The sequence below is a fragment of the Artibeus jamaicensis genome, unplaced genomic scaffold, assembly GCF_021234435.1.
Source record: "Artibeus jamaicensis isolate MK-2021 breed Jamaican fruit bat unplaced genomic scaffold, CSHL_Jam_final contig_387, whole genome shotgun sequence".
NCBI classification, from domain to species: domain Eukaryota; kingdom Metazoa; phylum Chordata; class Mammalia; order Chiroptera; family Phyllostomidae; genus Artibeus; species Artibeus jamaicensis.
Window position 1 is genome coordinate 10,608,908 of NW_026521812.1, and position 19,676 is coordinate 10,628,583.

Genomic DNA, 19,676 nt, shown 5'->3' on the forward strand with positions numbered 1-19,676 from the left:
TTCCAGGTCCAAAGCATATCATCAGTTAACACAATAAAATTATATCATGACTTTGACTGTCCTGAAGGCTATGAAAGTGAGCTAGGATCAAGTTCAATAAAAAATACAACTTTTCAAAATATGTATCTACTTTTCTTGATATGCTAGATACTATAATAGAACATATTCTCTTAGAGATTTAACAGTTCTGTGTGCCTTTCAAACTTTAAAAACTGACAACCAAGTTCTACTTCAATGGCCACGTAAGTGTCTATTGAACCAACCCTCCCTTACATAATATCTCTGCTATCCCTGCTGTCACACCATACAGAACAGTTCATTGGTGAAGGCTGCTAGGACTACCTATAAAAGCCTTAATCACCAGGCTTTGAAGGAAGTAATAGGAGAATATCTTTGTGACTTGAGCATAGGCAAAGCTTTCTTTGACAGATGAGGAAAAAATAAAGTATAAAAAACAAATTGTAAATTATCAATCTATCAAACTTTAAAACTTCTCCTCAAAAGAAATGCAAAACCATCAAATTGAAGTCTGGGAGCAAACATTTTTTAAATGTATGTCTGATAACAAATACTGGTATTTAAGTTGTATTAATACTTCTATAAGTTGATACTAAGAAGGTCAAACAACCAAAAAAATGGGCAAAGAATTTGAAGATAAAATTTTTTTCGAGAAGATACATAAATGACAAATGAGCATGAGAAAAAGTATATACATCATTCATTGTCAGGAAAATACAGATTAAAACCTCAAGGGGATACTGCTACGCAGCCATCAGGATAGCTAGACTTAAAAAAGACTCATAATACTAAATGCTGGTGAGGAAGCTGAGCAAGTTAAATTCTCATACATACTTCTTAGTAATGTAAAAGTATATAACTACTTCATGAAAAGAGTTCTCCAGTGCTATAAAAGTAAACATATACCTATCCTATAACCCACTAATCCTGCACGACTGATTGGAGTTGAACTCATAAATGTTCCTTTATGCAAAGAAGAAGAAAGTACTAACGAGGTGATGCAGACTGAGTATTTTTGTTTTCTCAAAATCCGTATGTTGAAACCTACTCCCCTAATGTGATGGCATTTGGAAGTGAGGCCTGTGGGAGTCCTTATGAATGGGAGTAGTACACTTAGAAAAGAGGCCCAGAGAGCTGCCTTGCCCCTTCCAACGTGTCAGGTTACAGTAAGCTATCTATGAACTGGAAAGTGGCCCTCATCAGACATGGAAGCTGCTAGCACATAATCTCAGACTTCTCAGCCTCCCGAAATGTGTGAAATTTCTATTGTCTGTAAGCCACCCCATCTGTGGTATTCTGTTATGTAGCCTGAACAAACTGAGACACTCTGTCTAATTGTTTTACATAAAAATTCGGATTTAATCCAGAGCAAAAACTTGAGGAGATGGGCTCTGGGAGAAATGTGGCCAGATTCTCTTGTGAAGGGAAAGGTGAGAGCCCCTGGAAGGCACTGCCCAGTAACAAATGCCTTCTTGCTCTATTTGGCTGTCTACAGGACTTTGGGCACGAAAGCATGAAATCTACTCAGTGTTTTTTAAAGATACTAATGCTCTAGTGATTACATCTCTGCAGCTCCTTTGACTATTTTGAAAAGGAATTTTTCAGCTGTCACTAAACCACCTTATGATTGGCCTTGAACTAGAAGACAATAAATGATCTACTAAACAGATGGTGTCGACCTAGAACACTTCTCCTTTGCCTGAGCAATCACAGGCTGTATGGCCTTTCTTATGGGACATTTTCAGTGAAATATTTCAGGTAACTCAAACTTTTGTCATGATGCTGCTGATTTTAGATATGTTTTCTCCAAACATATATTTCCAATAAACATTTTAATCACATTATATTATACTTTATTATATATTGACAGAACCATGTGTCTTTAATTATGTAAGGTCCCCTCATTTTTTCTGTCCTCTGTCTGGTTCGGAGTTCTTCTTCTGTTGTACCTAAGTTCCCATTCACCATCCACTGCTTCCCTCTGACACAGCAGCTATTTCACAATCTTGTAACTATTGTTTGCTCGCCTCTCTTTGCCATCAGCCCATAAACTCCTTGAAGGTAGGGCTACCACTTATGTATGTACTCCCATCGCTTATATATCAGATGGATAGTCATAAACTCAGAAATACTTGTTGATCAATAAATGAATACAGTTCGAAGATTCACTCAGATTTAACTAGGCTCTACATGATTAAATAAAGCTAAGAAATTCAGAGTAGAACTTCAAAAAAGGAAAACAAAGTAAACTGATGCAAAGATAAAATTCCAGGAGACCCTATTTCATGCATCAGTTTGCCAAAGTCCCTCTCTAGGTCACCTCCCTTCCTGGGATCATGGTACCTGGAAAGTTGAAGCTTCAATCAAATGATGGCTTAGATGTGTATTTAATCCAGCCTCCACTGAAGCATCCCTAATCTGTAAAGAATACATTTTCCTAGTGACTGTCTTCATGTCCCTTAAATTCATTGTCCCTGAGCCTTAAACAGTACTGGTTAAATATTGACAGACATGAGCTTCTGATTGTGTGGTTTTTGCTAATAACGCCTTTAGAATGGCATATTTGGTCAATGTGTTTATAATGTGGAATGAAGTACCATTAATATACTGTTGTCATGAAAAATTAGAATAAGTATTCAAATTTCTTATTTTGGCATAAAGACCCATGCAGTCTGGCTCTTGTCCACTTTTTAACTTCATCTCATAATATTCTTTTTTTTCCACACCGTGCTCTACCCCTATGGGTCTTATATTCTTTCAATATTCCAAGCTTATTCCTACCTCAGGGCTTTTGCACTTGCTATTCCTTTGCTTGGTATGTATTCCCCTCTCTCAACGCCCACCTATGCATGTCTATGTCTATTCCTTATCCATATTCAAGTCTCAGCTCAAATGTAACCTCTTCAGTTATTCTCTTATTACATCACCCAGAGCCATTTTCTTCATAGCACTTATTACCAGAGAAATTGTCTCTTTGATTTATTCATTGACTTTTCCATTTGAATGTAAGTTCCATAAAAGCCAAGACCTGTATAATTTTTTCATTGCTATAAAACCAGCCATCATTAAACCAAGGTTTAATATCTACTAACTTCTTCAATTAATTCTGTTTTTCTGCCATCTCTGGCTAATTATAATGACTTTGAGGATAGGGCTCTTTTCTTCTTCTTCTTTGTAATTCTGCACTTTTGTCTCCTCAGGAGTAAATGGCTGTTGATTATCTGATGGTTGTCCATGGAAGGGGAGATGACCTCTGCACAGCTGGGAATACCAATTTACTCTGAAGGAAGAAACAGCTTTGAGATCGAGATTCACCATTGCAGGGATGAAGCTACGGGGTAAAGACTCTTGTGCACAGCTGAGTTCAGAGGGTAAAGAGCAGAGAATCCTAGCTAGAAACTTTGTAAAAATTGGAGGAAAAACAGAAGCATACCTACTTAGTGGAACAGAGAGGGTGGGGATGGGGAAGGAGGGTATAAATGAGTGATTAACAGCAGTGAAGGATCGTCTAGATGAAATAGTTTCCTAAAGCTGTGGGATCAAAACATGATTACGAAGTGTTTTGGAAGAAGATGATTGATTAGCCATATAGTTGGCATTAGAATTCCATCTTTACTTCCTTAGCAAGCAAAATATTGAATGCATTATTGTGATTTAATGGACTCAATTGTCTGGCCTGATTTTTCAGAAGAAACGCCCATACAAATGTATTTCTTTTGCTTTATATTTATTGACTCCAAATGTAATTGCATCTGGATTTTCTCCATTTATCTGAGCTTTATTCATTTCCTCTCTAGATAAACTCATACTTTTTATTGCCTTCCCTTTTGCTATAGTCCTGCCTCTATACCATTTCCCAAGTCATTTTAAAATGCCCCGTGGGGGTGATAGTTCTTTGGGTAATATTGAAGACACAGTAAATAACATGGATCCATTCTCACCTTCAGAAAGGAAGAAAGATGTGTCACTGAGATGCACTTTGAGAAAGTGGTTGGGAGCCGAGCAAAGCATTCTATAAACATCGTACCTTTGGAAGAATTGTGGAAAAACACATAGAATTGTATCTCTTGTCAAAGCAAATAATTTGTCAATCCAATCAAGTTGGGTTGGAAAGACCAATCAAGTTAGTGGAAAAACCAAGCTGTTCTAGCGCCATATCTTGCCACAAACAGGTTACATGATTTACACAAGTCGTTTAGGTTTCATGTCTTCAGTTCTCACATTTGTGTGAAAATGGGACACGGCCACCTGGGTTGGACCAGGTGATTTCTAAGGTCTCATTGAGATTTATCACTTTATGGTTTCTTAGAGAAGAAAGTTGGAATATGGCAAAACAAGTAGTAAAAATAAATAAAAGGAAATATTAGTCTGTTAGCTTTCTTGTTCAGGTATGGAGTCCACTGAATTTTCTTTCTTTTTCAGTTTTTATATTTTTAGATCTTTTCATTATTTTTTTGAAATTTCTCAGTTATTTTCATTGAGAAGTTTTATATTTCTTTTCTTTACTGCCAGAGAAATAAAACCTATAACACATTGAGAAGAATCCTTAAACACTAAATGAGAACATAAATGTAAAATTAAAAGTTCCCAGTTTGCTTTATTTTTAAGTTATATTTATTGTTAAAGAACAAATCTTCATAGTCAAAGCAAAAAGAAGAATCAACGCAATAATCTTTATTCTTGTAAGGATAGGAGGAAAAAAGACTTCCATGAATAATGCAGTACGGTATAGAAAGACACAGGTTCCTTCTGTTTAGGCCCACAAACCATGAGAGAAAGTTCTGCTTTTTAACTTTACTAAACCTCTCCTCTCCCTCCCAACTAGCTTGCAACTCTTTGATTATTAGTAACATTGAGTATTTTAACATATGTTTATTCATTATTTGTAGTTCTCCTATCATAGTGTTTGACTATTTTTCTATTAATTGATTTATATACTAAATTTATTAACCTGTTTTCTCTTATAGATATATTAACTTGCTTTATGGGTTAGCAATGTTATAACAGCTAATCACATTTTATTTTATTCAACAATTGTTTCTTATTGACACCTATGCTTTTATTGGTGCAACAAATCAGACATCACCTCATAGGTCAGTAGTCATAGGAAATATCTCTGAAGGTCTCATATGCACCTTCTAATAAGCTATAGTTTTCAAAGTATCCCATTACTAACTTGGGCCAGTAGGATTACAGTACAGTGCTTCGTTGCTAATCCAGTGAACTGGCCTCTACTTCCTCTGTATGACCGACTCATTGCCTCTTCCCAAATCATAATTTTTGATGTGTTATACTTACTCTGCATATGCTTTCCAGCATGCAAGACTTTATCTTTCAAGAATTTAGAAGTATTAAAAATGCCAATATTTCAACAGAGACCTGAAAAAAGCAAAGAACCATTTTAATGGCAATAAAGGCAAAAAAATTAATTGCTTGTCTTGACTTTATTTCACAAGTAAAATAGTTCAATAAAATGAAAGCATAGTTTTAGAAGTAGAATTATGGAATCAGAATTAGTACTTTGCCTAATTTTAGTACTTGGCAAAAATCATTTGGAGAAGTCTACAAGGATCATCTAATTTACTGAGAGTTGCAATCATATGAGAAGTATCCACATGCTAAGAACAATTGTTCTGTTTTGTAGAGAAGGAGATGCTGGACAATAGTTTTTATGTTATATTAAAGTTAAGAATTAAATATTTCCATAGTTTTACATGACACAGACAAAAACTATAACCAAGAAGCAAGTGAATTATAATAGAAGTTATTGAATTAATCAGCTGCTCATTCTAATTTATAAGTGAATATTGGAATAAATTAAGGCTAAGTCACTGTATTATCCAAATTAGATCATGTATAATTCACAACAGAATGGTTCATCATTTTTCTTTATTTCTTCTTTTTCTTACTTGAAGAGTTATTAAGCATTGAACATTTGTAAAAATTTCATTTGGAGTAGTAATATTAGAAAACCCCATTCCATCATTCATAATATGAGTTTTGCCATATTAATAATTTAAAAGTATTCTAGAATATAGTCTAATTAAGTAATTAACTATGATCGATCTCTACATGGGATGGATAAACTTTGCTACTTAATTACATTTCTTTTCTCCTTCAGGATAAAATTTCACAATTAGATTTTTTTTTAAAAACCCTTATACATATATGAGTAGATGACATAAACCTTACCTGATCATATCTGACTTTATATAATCTATTTCCTAAAGAAATTTACTGTTATACAAAGCTTCTCTGTTAACCATAGTATAAATCCTCAAATGATGCAACAAAATTTTAATAAATTCAAAGTTAACGCCTCATATGATAAAACTAAATTCAAAAATTATATTATCTTTGAATAATAAGGAAAATATATAGTTGATGAACTCACTTCTATTTCTTATGACTAGCTTAATGTTCAGGCCATATAGTCTGTAGTTTTTTTATGTTTCATTTTAAATAATTCAATGATGTCTTAGAAAGTTAGCCAGGTATTCATAGGTTAATCACAATGTTAGAAGTAGTTTTCAGCTTAGACTTTTTCTCAGACTTTTTTCTTTCTTGCTCCAGTAGGTGTAAAAAATTCTGGAGAAGGTCTTGGTGACCTAGTCACTGAGTGAGCTTTCAGAAACTGGGGTTCAGTGAGGCTATGTCTCCCACCCCAAATTAAATCACTTTTCTGAGTCATTGTGTCACAAACCTTTTGTACTGAGATAACTTTTGCATACAAAAATGTTGATGAAAATTTGGAACATTTAAAGGGCTCAAAACAAATCAGCAAAATTTACAGTAAACACACTCTGCACATAATAAGATCTCACAGATTTTAGAAAAGCATCTAGATAGAAACACGTTATTTACTTGATGGCTTTCTGAATTATGCCTTTGAGAAAAACTCCTTAATGCTCCAGCTCTGTCATGTACTGACAAAGTGAATGTCTTGGCTAGCCTTATAAATACATTGTTTTTACAGTTCAACTTTACAACATGCTTTCTTTTCTTTAGAGCCAGCTTTATCTCTCATTTTTTTCTCTCTTTCTCTCTCTGGTTTTTTTTTTTTTTTGGCAAACCTATTCATGTAAACGGTCACCTTGCAATATTATGCATCTTCGTTTCCAACAGACATAATTTTTCCCCATGTAAAAATGCTAACAAACACTTTGAATTTCTCAGTAACACCGTGAAACAGTGTGTCACTGTTGAGAAACATTCTCTTGAATCTAATCTGCTTATATGCCCATTTCCTTTTCTCCTGATTCATGCTTTATAATCTACCTAAATTTCCTATTACTCTACATCATTTAATATTTTCCAGACACGTAGTGACTTTTGCTTCATTTCCTCTCTTTTGTTGCTGTTCAGCCGTCAGCCTTTTTAATTCATTTTGTTCTAAATCCACTACCAATGATTGCTTTTCTTTGGACTCACTCCAACTTAAAAGTTGGTTTATAATAAAGGTAGAAGGAAATTAAGAAGTCCTTGAATCTCTGCTCCTAGGCTAGGGACAGAGAAACAGTGTTTGGGAGTATGCTTTCTCGACATGGTCTAGCATCTAGACCATCCACATGGCTCTGGACGGAGTGCCATGTGGGGGCTGGGTCTTGGCAGAAGTCCAAAACCACAGTGTTTAGGAGCCTCGCGAGTCATGCGCATGAGTCATCGTGACAATGCAACTGTTCCCCTGTACAAATATCAGTTTTCAGCAATATCTGAGCTTGAATTGTTTCACTCAAGCACGGGTAATATTGTACCTTGCCTGCATGGCCTGTCTGGAATCACAGAGTGAACAGCTTGAGGTCTGGACGATGGCCAATCTTCAACCTTTCTGAAACTGCCGAGGAGCTTACTGTTGTAACAGAATTATGTCTGTGGACCTACATTTCCACTAAGCTGGAGGACCTCCAGGTGTTTGCTTAAGGAAGTCATTGAAATTCAATGCAAATCAGGGCCAGATTTCCAGGAGAAAAAAATCAGCAGTAAGAATTTTCCAGGCGCAAGACTTCAAGACATGTTATTTAGATGTTCAGTATGTGCTTATAATACAAGTAGTTAAAATAAGTTTTTACTGTTTAAAATTCAAGTCCTTTTGCAATTTGAAATGAAGAACACTTGGTTAGGGTATATAATAGAGCATATAAATAATTTTTTTAATTTAGGAGAAATTGTTTTTTTAAATGCTGGTATGATGCCATTGTATCATTTCCCAGAGACTTGTTTAAGGTGCATTTGTCTGTTGAGAATTTAAACGAAATTGGTCAGAGGTTCACTTGCTGTCACAGAGCTGAAATTATGGAAATGACTCCCTAACTCCTAATCTCATCCTAAGTAGACCAGATAATAAAATATTTATACATTAAAAACAAGTTCTTTAACCAATAACAATAATAAGTAGTAATAAATTTGCAGTATTTTGATTGGAGAACATATTTTTACCTATTAGATTATAGTAATTAGTTCCCAATAACATTCTAATCAATACATTCATATTACAATTTGAGCAGACTTGTATAATTTGGTAATAATATGAAGAAAACACATGAAAACTTTATTGGCATAACTAAAATGGTCACTTTTATTTTTAAATGTTGTGTAACCATGCCATTTCACCCCCAGATAAAGCTCAGACTATTTTCTCATCAGAAATATGAATTTATTTTCTCTTCAGTGTTCTAAGACAGAAAGTAGGTGCTTAGGAAAAGGGGCATAAAGGAAGCTAGAAAGAAAGAAAATAAAAACACACACAGTTATCCTCGGTGATAGAGTAGTTAAAGGAAGCCACTGGACTGATTTTTAAAAAACAAATTAGATCAAATCTTGCTTGTGCTCAAGATTGGTCATTGGCTTATGAAGCCAAGGAAAACAAAACATCCTTATCAGGACTTGTACAGTCAGTCTGTTTCCTCTGAGGGGACTTTTCTCTCCTCCTACTCCACTGTGAACACCTTGGCTCTTTTGCCCCGAAGCCATTTCCTGCCCGTGACCCAAGTGCTTCTCTTCCTGTTGCCTTTTGTGAATTGACCCCAGATATCAGCGTGACGGGTCCCTGCATGCCCGTCTGATCTCTCCACAGATGTTGCCCTCGTTAAGCCAAATTCTGTATTGAGAACATCCTTCCTACGTAACTCTGTCACTCTGACATCTTTATCTTATTTTATTTTACTACCTAGCACTTATCACTACCTGAAATTCAGTTATCTATTGCCTGTCTCTCCCTTGAGACTATAACCTCCATAAGGACAGAAACTTATACTTTACTATCAACATAAATACTTTGCTTATATAAGAATAGTAAGATTTCTTTTGCATTTATATCAATCCCTGCACTGTAAGGGCTTTACAATCATTTTCTCATTTTCTTTTCATAATAACCTTATTATAAAAATATTATTGTTATCATTTATAGGGAATGAAGTTAAAATTTTGCCTTAAGTCACATAGATAATAAATATTTAGAACAGGGTTCAAACTTAGATCTTTTTGGCTTTAAACCCTGAGATGAAAATATTAGGGGGAATAGGGCTCAGGGAAGGTAGGTGCCATAGTCACTCATGTGCAAATTGATATCACAAAAGGAGAATGTAGGTATAGTGACTCTCAGGCAATAAAATAATAAGGAGAATTTTTACACAGACAACTAAAAATGTATTATGTTGACTAAGACAAGCAGAACTAAACATTTAATAAGCTCTCAAAAATATTTGCTTACATAATGCAAAAGAAAGCCCATACTATTATCAAGTGGATTTATACCATCATGTTTGAATATAGAATTATGGATTATTAGAAATAGACAATGTTTTAAGACCTCATGCCCTGGCTTTCTGTTTCACCGAGACTAATATCTAAAATCAGATAGGGAGTCTCTTGATATATTAAATATTCCTGGGGTAGATTTTCCTTTTCTTCCTTTTCATAAAACAAATGACTTCCCCTTTAACCTGTGTTTAATTTTTCTGAATAAAGTTTCTTTCTTTGGTGAGTGTTTTTGTGGAGATGAGAAAACAATAGATCTGTTTCTTCTCATAACTCATCTTGGTTATAGATGTCCTTCTACCTAGTATAGCATTTACCCTGTTCTACTGGAAGTAAAGAGACCCTTTGCTTGGTCAGTAACCAATTCCTCCCCTTACATAAACCAAGAAGCTTTTTAGCTGGCTGAAGGTGTCAAATAATTCCTCTTATCTCCGAAGCAGCTGGAAAATTCCTCTTTTCCGAAGTGAGCATGTTGTCTCGGTTACCCCTTTGAGATTCTCACACGTCCATCTCACATGTTCATCTTCAGAAGACTGAGTCCTGGAAATACAAAGACTGCCGCATCAACTACCAAAGTCACCAAATTACAGAACTGGGATAAAAGTTGAATCCATTTTGTTTAAAGAAGTCTGGTCAACACTGATCAAAGCCGACTTAAGACTTCTGTTTAAATTCACAGATTATAAACTAATTTTTCTACATGAAACGCAACTGGTTTATTTGCCTTCGGTACTCAAATAGAAAACCAAGTGTAGACTGGCTCAAATGAAGTTCGGTGAATCAGGCTTCCTATGGAATTAATCAAACAATTATATCTCGTACTGGCCCGTACACGCTCTCAGGGGTTTTTGGGTAGATGATGCAGAGATTAAGAGTGGGAACGATGGAGGCGGATCGTTTGGGCATATCTCTGCTAACCACAGATACTTCTTTTCGTAAGGCATAGAGTAATTCTTGTCTTTACAGATCTCTAATGAAATCCCTAAAAGCATGGAATGTAATTAAATTCAGAGGTTTTCAGGTGATTGAGGTTGTCTGTGTGTATAAACATGCGGTCAATTGGACCGGCTTAAAGATTCCTTGGTTAGCTTGTCTATGTTTGCCCTTGCTGTTCACGGCTCTCTAAAACAGCCCAGCTGAGTCGGAACCTCAAAGGGGCCAGGTTCCCGGTTTGATTTACTCATGCCACACAAACCCACGCACACTGTTATGAATGCCGCATTTGAGAAAATCTCCCATTTGTGAACACATACTAGGGCACATCAAAAGGGAGATTAAATGAACGCCTTTTTCAAAAAGTTTTTGGTTGGTGGAAAGGAATGCTGAGGTGACGCCTGTGAAATGGTAGAGCTACAGATGCCTCTTTCTCATGGAAATATGCTTCACGGGCTACGTTTCGTCCATTGGGGTGGGGAGCACTGTAAGAAGCATACTTCAAATTATCCTGAAACGGAGGGCTGGCCCTCCGTCCTGACCTTCTGCAGGGATTTTAGAGAGCAGAGCTCCAGGCAGCCCACACGTTTTTAAGACGAACCCTATTGAGAGCTTTACTGTACCTCAGCGTTGCCAGAAATGCTCTCCTCCATCGTTCCACTCTGTAGCATGCAGTCAGTTGAGTGTGTGACCCATTTCTTTTATTTCTACAGCATTTACTGTGGGCACACTTTGTTTTAAAGGTCTCAAATCAATTGCTTTTAAATGAAATTATAAAGCTAGTGGATTTAAATGCATATTGAGGTATATTATATAGCGTGTCCCAAGTTAGATAAGATGGGGTCTATGGAACCCGGAGGGTCTTCCGGAATGGAGTGTGTGACCGCATCTAGCAAGGTGTGCGAGTGTGAGAGTGTGAAACTGACTAATGCCTGTTCCTGGGGATAAAGAAAGGGATCGTCAAGATTGGGCAGTGCCCCTCCATGGAGGGTCAAGATTTAGTGACCTTCCAAGTGGGACCAGAACGAGGCCTGTAAGGAATGATTCTCAACACTATTAACACTGTTGTAAAATGAAATGATAGTTACTGGGGAAATATGTTTAGGTCCCTTGGAATAATTGCTTGTAACCCTAAAACTGAAAAATTTTATGTAGAAAAGTAACAAAGAGAACGCATTGTTTTTTGAAGTAGGCATGATTTAACTGTTTTATTTCTTTGAAAGCAGAAGGGTGAGCAAAATTGCAGTGTGTTTTGGTTATAACTTCACTGCTTTGAATTTCACAAGCAATTAAAAGCTTGCAGAGGTGTCCACGGCCCATGGGATGCAGGTGGCCCAGCATAGCCATGAATGTGGCCCAACACAAAATTGTAAATTTACCTAAAACCTTTTTTTTGTTAGTGTTTGTGTATTTAATGTGTGGCCCAAGACAACTCCTCTTCCAATGTGGCTCAAAGATGCCAAAAGTTTGGACACCCCTGCAAAGGATGTGCCATTTATTAAAGTCACTTATTTGTGCCCTTTAACATAATTTGCTTATCGAGTGAGACTTATTTGAGTTATATCACAACTGCAGTTCCAAACAATTACCATAATAAACTGCATTATTGGAGATTAGTGGGATAAGACATGTTTGTTACTCTTCAGGAGCTCTTAATTTTGCTTCTATGCCTTTAACATGAGAAAATCAAGCTCTTTTTGATCTGATCTAATGTGTCCTTTAAGGCCAAGGTTTCCTCATTGATTTTCCTTCTGGGTGATCTAGCCATTGATGTAAGTGGCATATCAGAGTCCCATACTATCATTGTAATGCTATGTATTTCTCCCTCTTGGTCTGTTAATATTTGCTTGGTATAGAAATTGAGGGACAAGTGGTTTTACAGTTGTTCATGTGTGAAGTAATATAATAATTAATAAATAATAATACAAGGATAAACTTTGTTTCATGTATTCACAACTATAAACCTACTTTTGCCCCACCTTGGATTTAAATGGTCCTACGTTGGATGTATAAATGTTTAAAAGAGTTATATCTTCTTGTTGGATTGATACCTTTATCATTATGTAATGCCCTTCCTTGTCTCCTATTATAGCTTTTGTTTTAAAGTCTATTTTGTCTTATATGAATATAGCTCATCGTACTTTTTATTTTTGGTTTCCATTTGCATGGAATATCCTCTTCCATCCCCTCACCTCCAGCTGTGTGTGTCCTTCCAGCTGAAGCGAGTCTCCCATAGGCAGCACATAGATAGGTTTTGTGTTTTTCATACAGGCAGCAGCTCTGTCTTTTGATGGGAGAATTTACATTTGACATAATTGTTGATAGGTATATGCTTATTGTCATTTTGTTCATCATTTTCTGGCTGTCTTGTACTTCCTCTGTTCCTTTCTTCTCCTCTTGCCTTTTCCCTTTGTGGTTTGATGATTTTCTTTAGTGGTATACTTGGATTAACTTTCTCATTATCTTTTGTATATGTACTATAGGTTTTGCTCTGTGATTACACATAACGATTTACATTTACAATAGTGTTCTTTAACTTGTATAAACTTATATTTGAACGCATTCTAAAGCTCTGCATTTTTGCTCTCCCCTCCATGTTTTATGGTTTTGATACCACATTTTACAACTTTTTTCTCCTGTATCCTTTAGCTAATTATTACAGTTACAATTGTTTTTACGGCTTTTCTTTTAACTTTTATGCTTTATAAGTGATTATTCTCTACATTAATTTTTAATAGTGAGATTTAGACTTTCATATGTTTTCTTATTATTAATTAGAACCTTTTCTATTCTGTTTAAATAAATCCCTTTAATATTTCTTGTAAGTCTGGTCTAGTGGTGATTAACTCCTTTAGTTTTTGCTTGTCTAAAAAACTTATTCTCTCCCTATTTCTGACTAATTTTTCTTTGCTGAATATTCCTGGTTGGAATTTTTTTCTTTCAGTACTTTGATTACATCTATCCCTTTGGCTTGCAACATTTTTGCTGATAAATCTGCTGACAGTCTTATGGAGGTTCCCTTGTATAACAACTTGTTTTTTTCTTACTGCTTTTGAAATTCCTAACCTGTCTTTAACTTTTGACATTTTAATTATAATGTGTTTTGGTGTGGGTCTCTTTTTGTTCATTTTATTCAGAATTCTCTGGGCTTAAAGGATCCATATGTCTTGTTTGCTCCCCAAATTAGGGCAGTTTTAAGCCACTATTTTTTCAAATAAAATTTTTGTCCCTTTCTCTTTTTTCTTATTCTTCTAGGATTCTTGTATTGCTAATGTTAGTCTGCTTGTTGTTGTCCCATAAGTCCTTTAAGCTATTTTTACTTGTTTTCATTCTTTTCTCTTTGTTGTTTTGTGTGGAGTAGTTCCTGTGCCCCGTCCCCGAGTTTACTGGTCATCTCTTCTGCTTCATCCAGTTTGCTGAGGGACTTATCCAGAGTAATTTTCAGTTCAGTTACTGTATTCTTCAGCTCTGTGAGTTTTGTTTGGTACTTTTTAATATTTTCTGTCTCTCTGTTGAAGTCATTACTTTGTTTATTCATTCTTCTCCTGAGTTTGGAGAACGCTTTTATGACCATCAATTTAAACTGTTTATCGGGTAAATTACATACCTCTGTTTCACTAAGGTATTTTTCTCCAGGTTTTATCTTGCTCTTTTGTTTGGAACACATTCCTTTGTTTCTTCATATTGCTTGACTCTCTGTGTTGGTTTCTGTGTATTCAATGAAACAGTCACATTTTCTGGCCTTGAAGAGTTGGCCTTGTGTAAGAGATGAAACTTATCATTCAACCCTGGCCTAGCTTTTGGGTTTCTCTCAAACTTTTGTGATTGTCCAAACAATTTATTTTATTTTTAGTAGCTCCCAGTAGTTGAGGGTGTGCCAAGACCAGTCAGTGTAACAAAGATTTAGGCTAATTGGAAGCGAGATCCTCAGGCAGCAGCTTTTAAAGAATTCAAAATCTGCACATATATATAGCCCTGTGGGACCATGAGTTTAAGGCTCACCACCAGAGCCATGCAGTCTGGAGGTGTCTTCTGGGTAGCACTTGCAAAAGTTGGGGCTCCAGACAAGGGTACTAGCTCCTTTCTGGGAGATTTTGGTGGGCTGTAGTAAGGGAGAGAAAGAGTGCAAAGATAGCATCTCCCAGTCCATGTTCCCTGAAATCAGTTCTATAAGCACAAGTGGGCCAGACCTCAAGCCTTCCCCAAAGGCCAAAGCTGCAGGACAAGCAGGTAGGCCTCTTTCACAGACAGGATAGAGCGTGTTTCAGCCTGCTGCCTGCGCAGTGCCCTGGGGATGGCCCATCAAGAACTATCTTTGTGATTGTTTACACTCATGGGACCTAGGAAGGCAAGAGCCCTGGGTTACCAGAGCTGGGTGATCAAGGGGTATCCCCTGGAAAGCAGATGCCATAAACAGGCACCATACATAAGAACTGGGGCACCAGACATGCATAAGAGTCCCTCTTTGAGAAATGCTGATGCTCTGGAGAGCAGCAGAGGAAGAGCTCCATGGTAGGCCCCACCTTCCAAGGTCCCAGCAGAGGTTTACTGTTAGAGGTGGGCTTATTCAGAAGCCTGTCCCTCGGTCTGCCTCTCTAACGATAAGCTAAGAGGCCTCTTTCACAGAAAGACTAAACCCTGAGTCTGTTGCCTTTAAGTATGTTGACTAGGAGGTAGTAGATGCTAAAGAATTCTTTCTCAGTTGGTTGGTTGTAGCCCTGTGGGACTCATGCATGTGAGCCCTGGCAGGCCACCCGAACTAGGCGGTGCCAACGTGTTCCTTGGCAGCAGCTGCATCAATGTAGTTTCCCTCTCATTTACCAAGTGGAATGAGGTGACTCTGACCATTTTTTTTCCTCAGAGAAAATTGTTCCATGTATAGCTGGAGATTCACTGTGTCCATGGGAGGAGGTGAATTGGGGATTTTCCTTTGTTGCCATCCTCATCCAGAATCATCAAATTATTTTCACACCTAAATTAGTAATGTCCAGGGCACTAATTTCATAGAGTAAAAAAGGCCTAAGTAAAGGGAACAAGTGAAGATTGTTTATTGCTACAAATTTTTCCTCTCATACAGGAAATGGGAGACTCTAGAACTAGAAAGAAAAATGTTCTCCCTGATCCGTGTATAAATTCTTCAAATTATTAACTTGCTTTAGAGCACGTTGGGCATCAAATATTTATAAAGGTACATTTCATTTGTCAAGTTTCTGGGACTATGTTTGTAGTACCCTGAATATGTAAAAGAATAAATGTAGGAGAGAGTGGACATAGTACATTGAATATGTGTGTGGAGGGTGGGCGAACAGCACACACATGGCTGGCCAGGCGCTGCTTTAACATTAGGGGCTGCTAGCCAGGCAGATTCCCTTAGCAAGGCCATGAACTTGGCCCACAGAGAGACTGTCCCGCACTCAGCACTTTGTTTCTAAGAGATGTTAGGACCTTGTGATAACACTTATTTCTACAGAATAGACTGTGGTTTTACTCTGATCCATATTGGGCCTTATCCAAGAAAATACTATGTAGATGTATCAAAGAGATTAATTTGGGTTATTAAGTGATTTCTCCCAAAAGGCAGAGATACATTATAAGGGTTGAAAGGTTTGCATAATTATGAGCCTATTGTTTTATTTTATTATTTGAGAATGTACAATTTAGCTCTATAACCAGCTGCCATAACACAATTTATTTAACATATTTGAGAAGGTATAAGCCTTTATACCAAGAGAAGGTTTGGATATGTTTTGGCTTGTGAGGGCAGAAAAAGATAATAATTATCTTATTTTCAAATTCCAAGATTCTAGTCAGATTATTTTTTCTTCAAAGAGAGGTGACCTAATACAAACAAAGAATATCTTGACATGAGAACACATAGCAGAGGCAGTATTTACTAAATTATACTTTCTTATGATAGAGCGATGATGACTTAAATATACTGAAGAATAGACTTAGTAGAACAAACTTAAAAGAACCGTATCAGTTACAAGGAACATCAAAAACAAAATGGGACAAACGCTTCATTTACAGTTTACAATCACAACTCAAACATTTATTTAAAATATCAGGACTTACAGACATGTTGATAAAAATCATTCAGATAACAATCAATCTTCCATCTACAGATAGAAAATTTGAGATGTGCATAAATTGTCTAAAAAATAGTAATATTTTGACAAATAGACATATGACAGCTATTGTTCTGTATGGTAATTAAAAAAACAAAATTAGTGCTTGCTTCGGCAGCACATATACTAAAATCGGAACGATACAGAGAAGATTAGCATGGCCCCAGAGCAAGGATGACACGCAAATCCGTGAAGCATTCCATATTTAAAAAAATAAAAATAAGAAAATTAGTAATTACTGTTTGCATGCATGGGCAAGGCTTGATAATACCTGAAAAACCTAGAATTCAATTTTTCCTTTTTAAGGAACTAACAATCCTTCATAATATGCAATCTATACTACAGGGGTCAAGTAAACGGCAGATGTGAGAAATATTGCAGGGGATCAGCAGAGGGAGGACCTAGTTTTCAGATGGTCAAAAAAAACCTTCTGAAAAGGGATGTGGGTGCAGTTGGGTCTTGAGAAGGCTGAGGAGCCCTCACTATGCAAGAATTTCAGTGAAAAACATGGACAAAAGAGGACTTTGCATAGAAGCTGCAGAAAGAAATAAAAGAAACAGACATGGTGCTTTCTGTTCTCCCAGAATATATGAATACGTATAAATGAAAGACTCGTGGAATATTTTTAAAACCATATTTTATGGATAATGCAAATTAGTATAATGGGCTATCCATAGAATGCTGAGAAAGCATTAAAATAGCAGCGTCAGTCTGGGGTAAATTAGAAGAGAACTGTGGAGGAAAGGGGTTTAGAGTTATAGTTTAAAGAGAGTCTTTGCTGTGAATTTCTTAGACTTAATTTGACATTCTCACTAAAATATTTGACTTCCCAGTAAATATATCTTGACTGCTCATTCTGAAGAAGGTTTTCAAAGCCTAGTAAACTGAATTGGAAAGCTTTTCCCCTTTATTGTTCATTATAAATGTAACCTGTAATTGCTACGATGAGCCATAATTACCTAAAGCCAGATTAGATGAAATCTAAGTGCCATTACTATCTCCTTTAATTAGGGAAGGTAAACTCCAGGGAAGGGGAAATGGATCTGGGACACTGGCCTTTCCTTAAACAGAGCAAGGATGCTCTCGGGAGGCTGGACTGCACTATTCTAACTCACTGAAACATTTAACATTTAAGAACTACAATTTCTGTTATTTCGGACTCACCTCCCAATTCTTTGAAACCTCTAGTTTAGCTTTTTCTGTTAAAAAGCCTTCTTTTTATGTGTAGCCAATAAAAATTCCACTTCTGACAACTAAATATAGAAAGAGAATGATGTTATGGTTGAAACTAGTGAATGGGCTTCCCAAATTTACTACTCACACATTTCCTTTTCTCTTTAATTACATGCCGATTGTTTTCTATTTCACCTAATATTTCTATGTATAAGGGAAGATAATTCTTACCAGCTGGAGGAGACAAAAGAAATAATCTTCTGATTTTGTACAGAAAACATAATTTTACAAATGTAAAGACGTGCCATATTTGCTTTTACATTTCTAGGTCTTTTTATTACTGAAGTAAGTAGTAAATAATTCCCAGAGAACTGCAGAGATAAACTGCTTCCAATTATCAAGAAAATAAAACCAAACCAAACAAACAGCAAAAGGATGATGCAGGCCTTCCGCTCGTGCACTCTCAGAGCATAATCTCCCACTGCGTCTGCCTGGAGGCAAGACCTTCCCAGGCAACCCTGGGCTCCAGGGACTGGAGCACCCTTCTTGGAAGGCTCAGTAGGAGCATTCGACATGATTAAATGCAGCTGGAAAATTTATTTTCTTTCAATAAACAGTGTTTCATTATGGTCAAAGAGTGGCTCAAGGACTTTTTCTGATGAATTAGTCAAAAGGAGATTCGGGATAAAGACTTCTACATATTTCATACTAAAGCTGGGATCCACAATAATACAATGCCTGAGGGTATAATATTTGCAGTAAGAACTGAGGGTTTGCATTACTCTTCTATGACCTTAGAGAATGTTTTTTTTTAAAGTAAAACATTTCTGCTGCATAATAATGCATGGCCATTGTAATGAAAATATGCAAACCACAAGCCACATCTAACAAACATAGAGTAAAAATTTATCATTTCTTTTTCTCTTTCAGTCTCACTGCCCAGAGGGAACCATATTTACAGTGTATCAATAGGGACCATTTTGTATACATACTTTTTTCTGTCATGTCATTTCTATTTTTTTAACAAAAAAGAATTACATTTATCTGAAAGAAATATTTTTATTGAAAGTATATAGTTATGTGGATAAATTACTTAACCTCTATAAGCCTTAGCAGCCTCAACTTTAAAATGGAGATGTTAATTCTTATTTCAAAGAAGTGTGTGGAGGATTATTGATTTAAGAAAAGCAAAGTGCTTGGCAGAGAGACTGAAATATGGAAAGGGGTCAATAATGCTGAATATTGTCCCAGATCTTGCTCACTTTCTCTTCTCTGGTTGCACTTCACTCCCAGGTTCCACGGTTGCACAAGTGTGTGTTGCTCATCTATATGATCCCAAATCCAAGAACTAGTCAAATCTCATGGAAGGTGTTTAATCAAGAATTACTGAGTGAATGAATACACCACAAGCCTACTACATACTGAGCTGTGTTGCAGAGAATATGTCAAGTTCCTTGTAGGCTGAAAGTTTCTCGAAGACTGTGGCTTCCTTTCCTATCCATTTTCTGCCCTTCATTATGCAAAATGGGTCTTAACAGATACTTGGTAAACATGTAGGAATTCTCCTGACATAGCCAAGCCCAGAGCTAATCTTTGCCTCAGTGGGAAGGAACCTGAAGGAGCATGTTCAGAAGGCCCACTCTGGGATAGAAGGAAAGGCTCACTGAC

The 19,676-nt window shown here is 36.5% G+C and overlaps 1 non-coding gene across 1 annotated transcript; it reads left to right on the plus strand.

The window, feature by feature from the left end:
- The first annotated feature begins 16,937 nt into the window (after positions 1-16,937).
- LOC119045020 (U6 spliceosomal RNA) lies at positions 16,938-17,044 on the plus strand. Its single transcript, XR_005081720.2, has one exon. It is a non-coding gene; the product is annotated as a U6 spliceosomal RNA (small nuclear RNA).
- Positions 17,045-19,676: the final 2,632 nt, after the last annotated feature.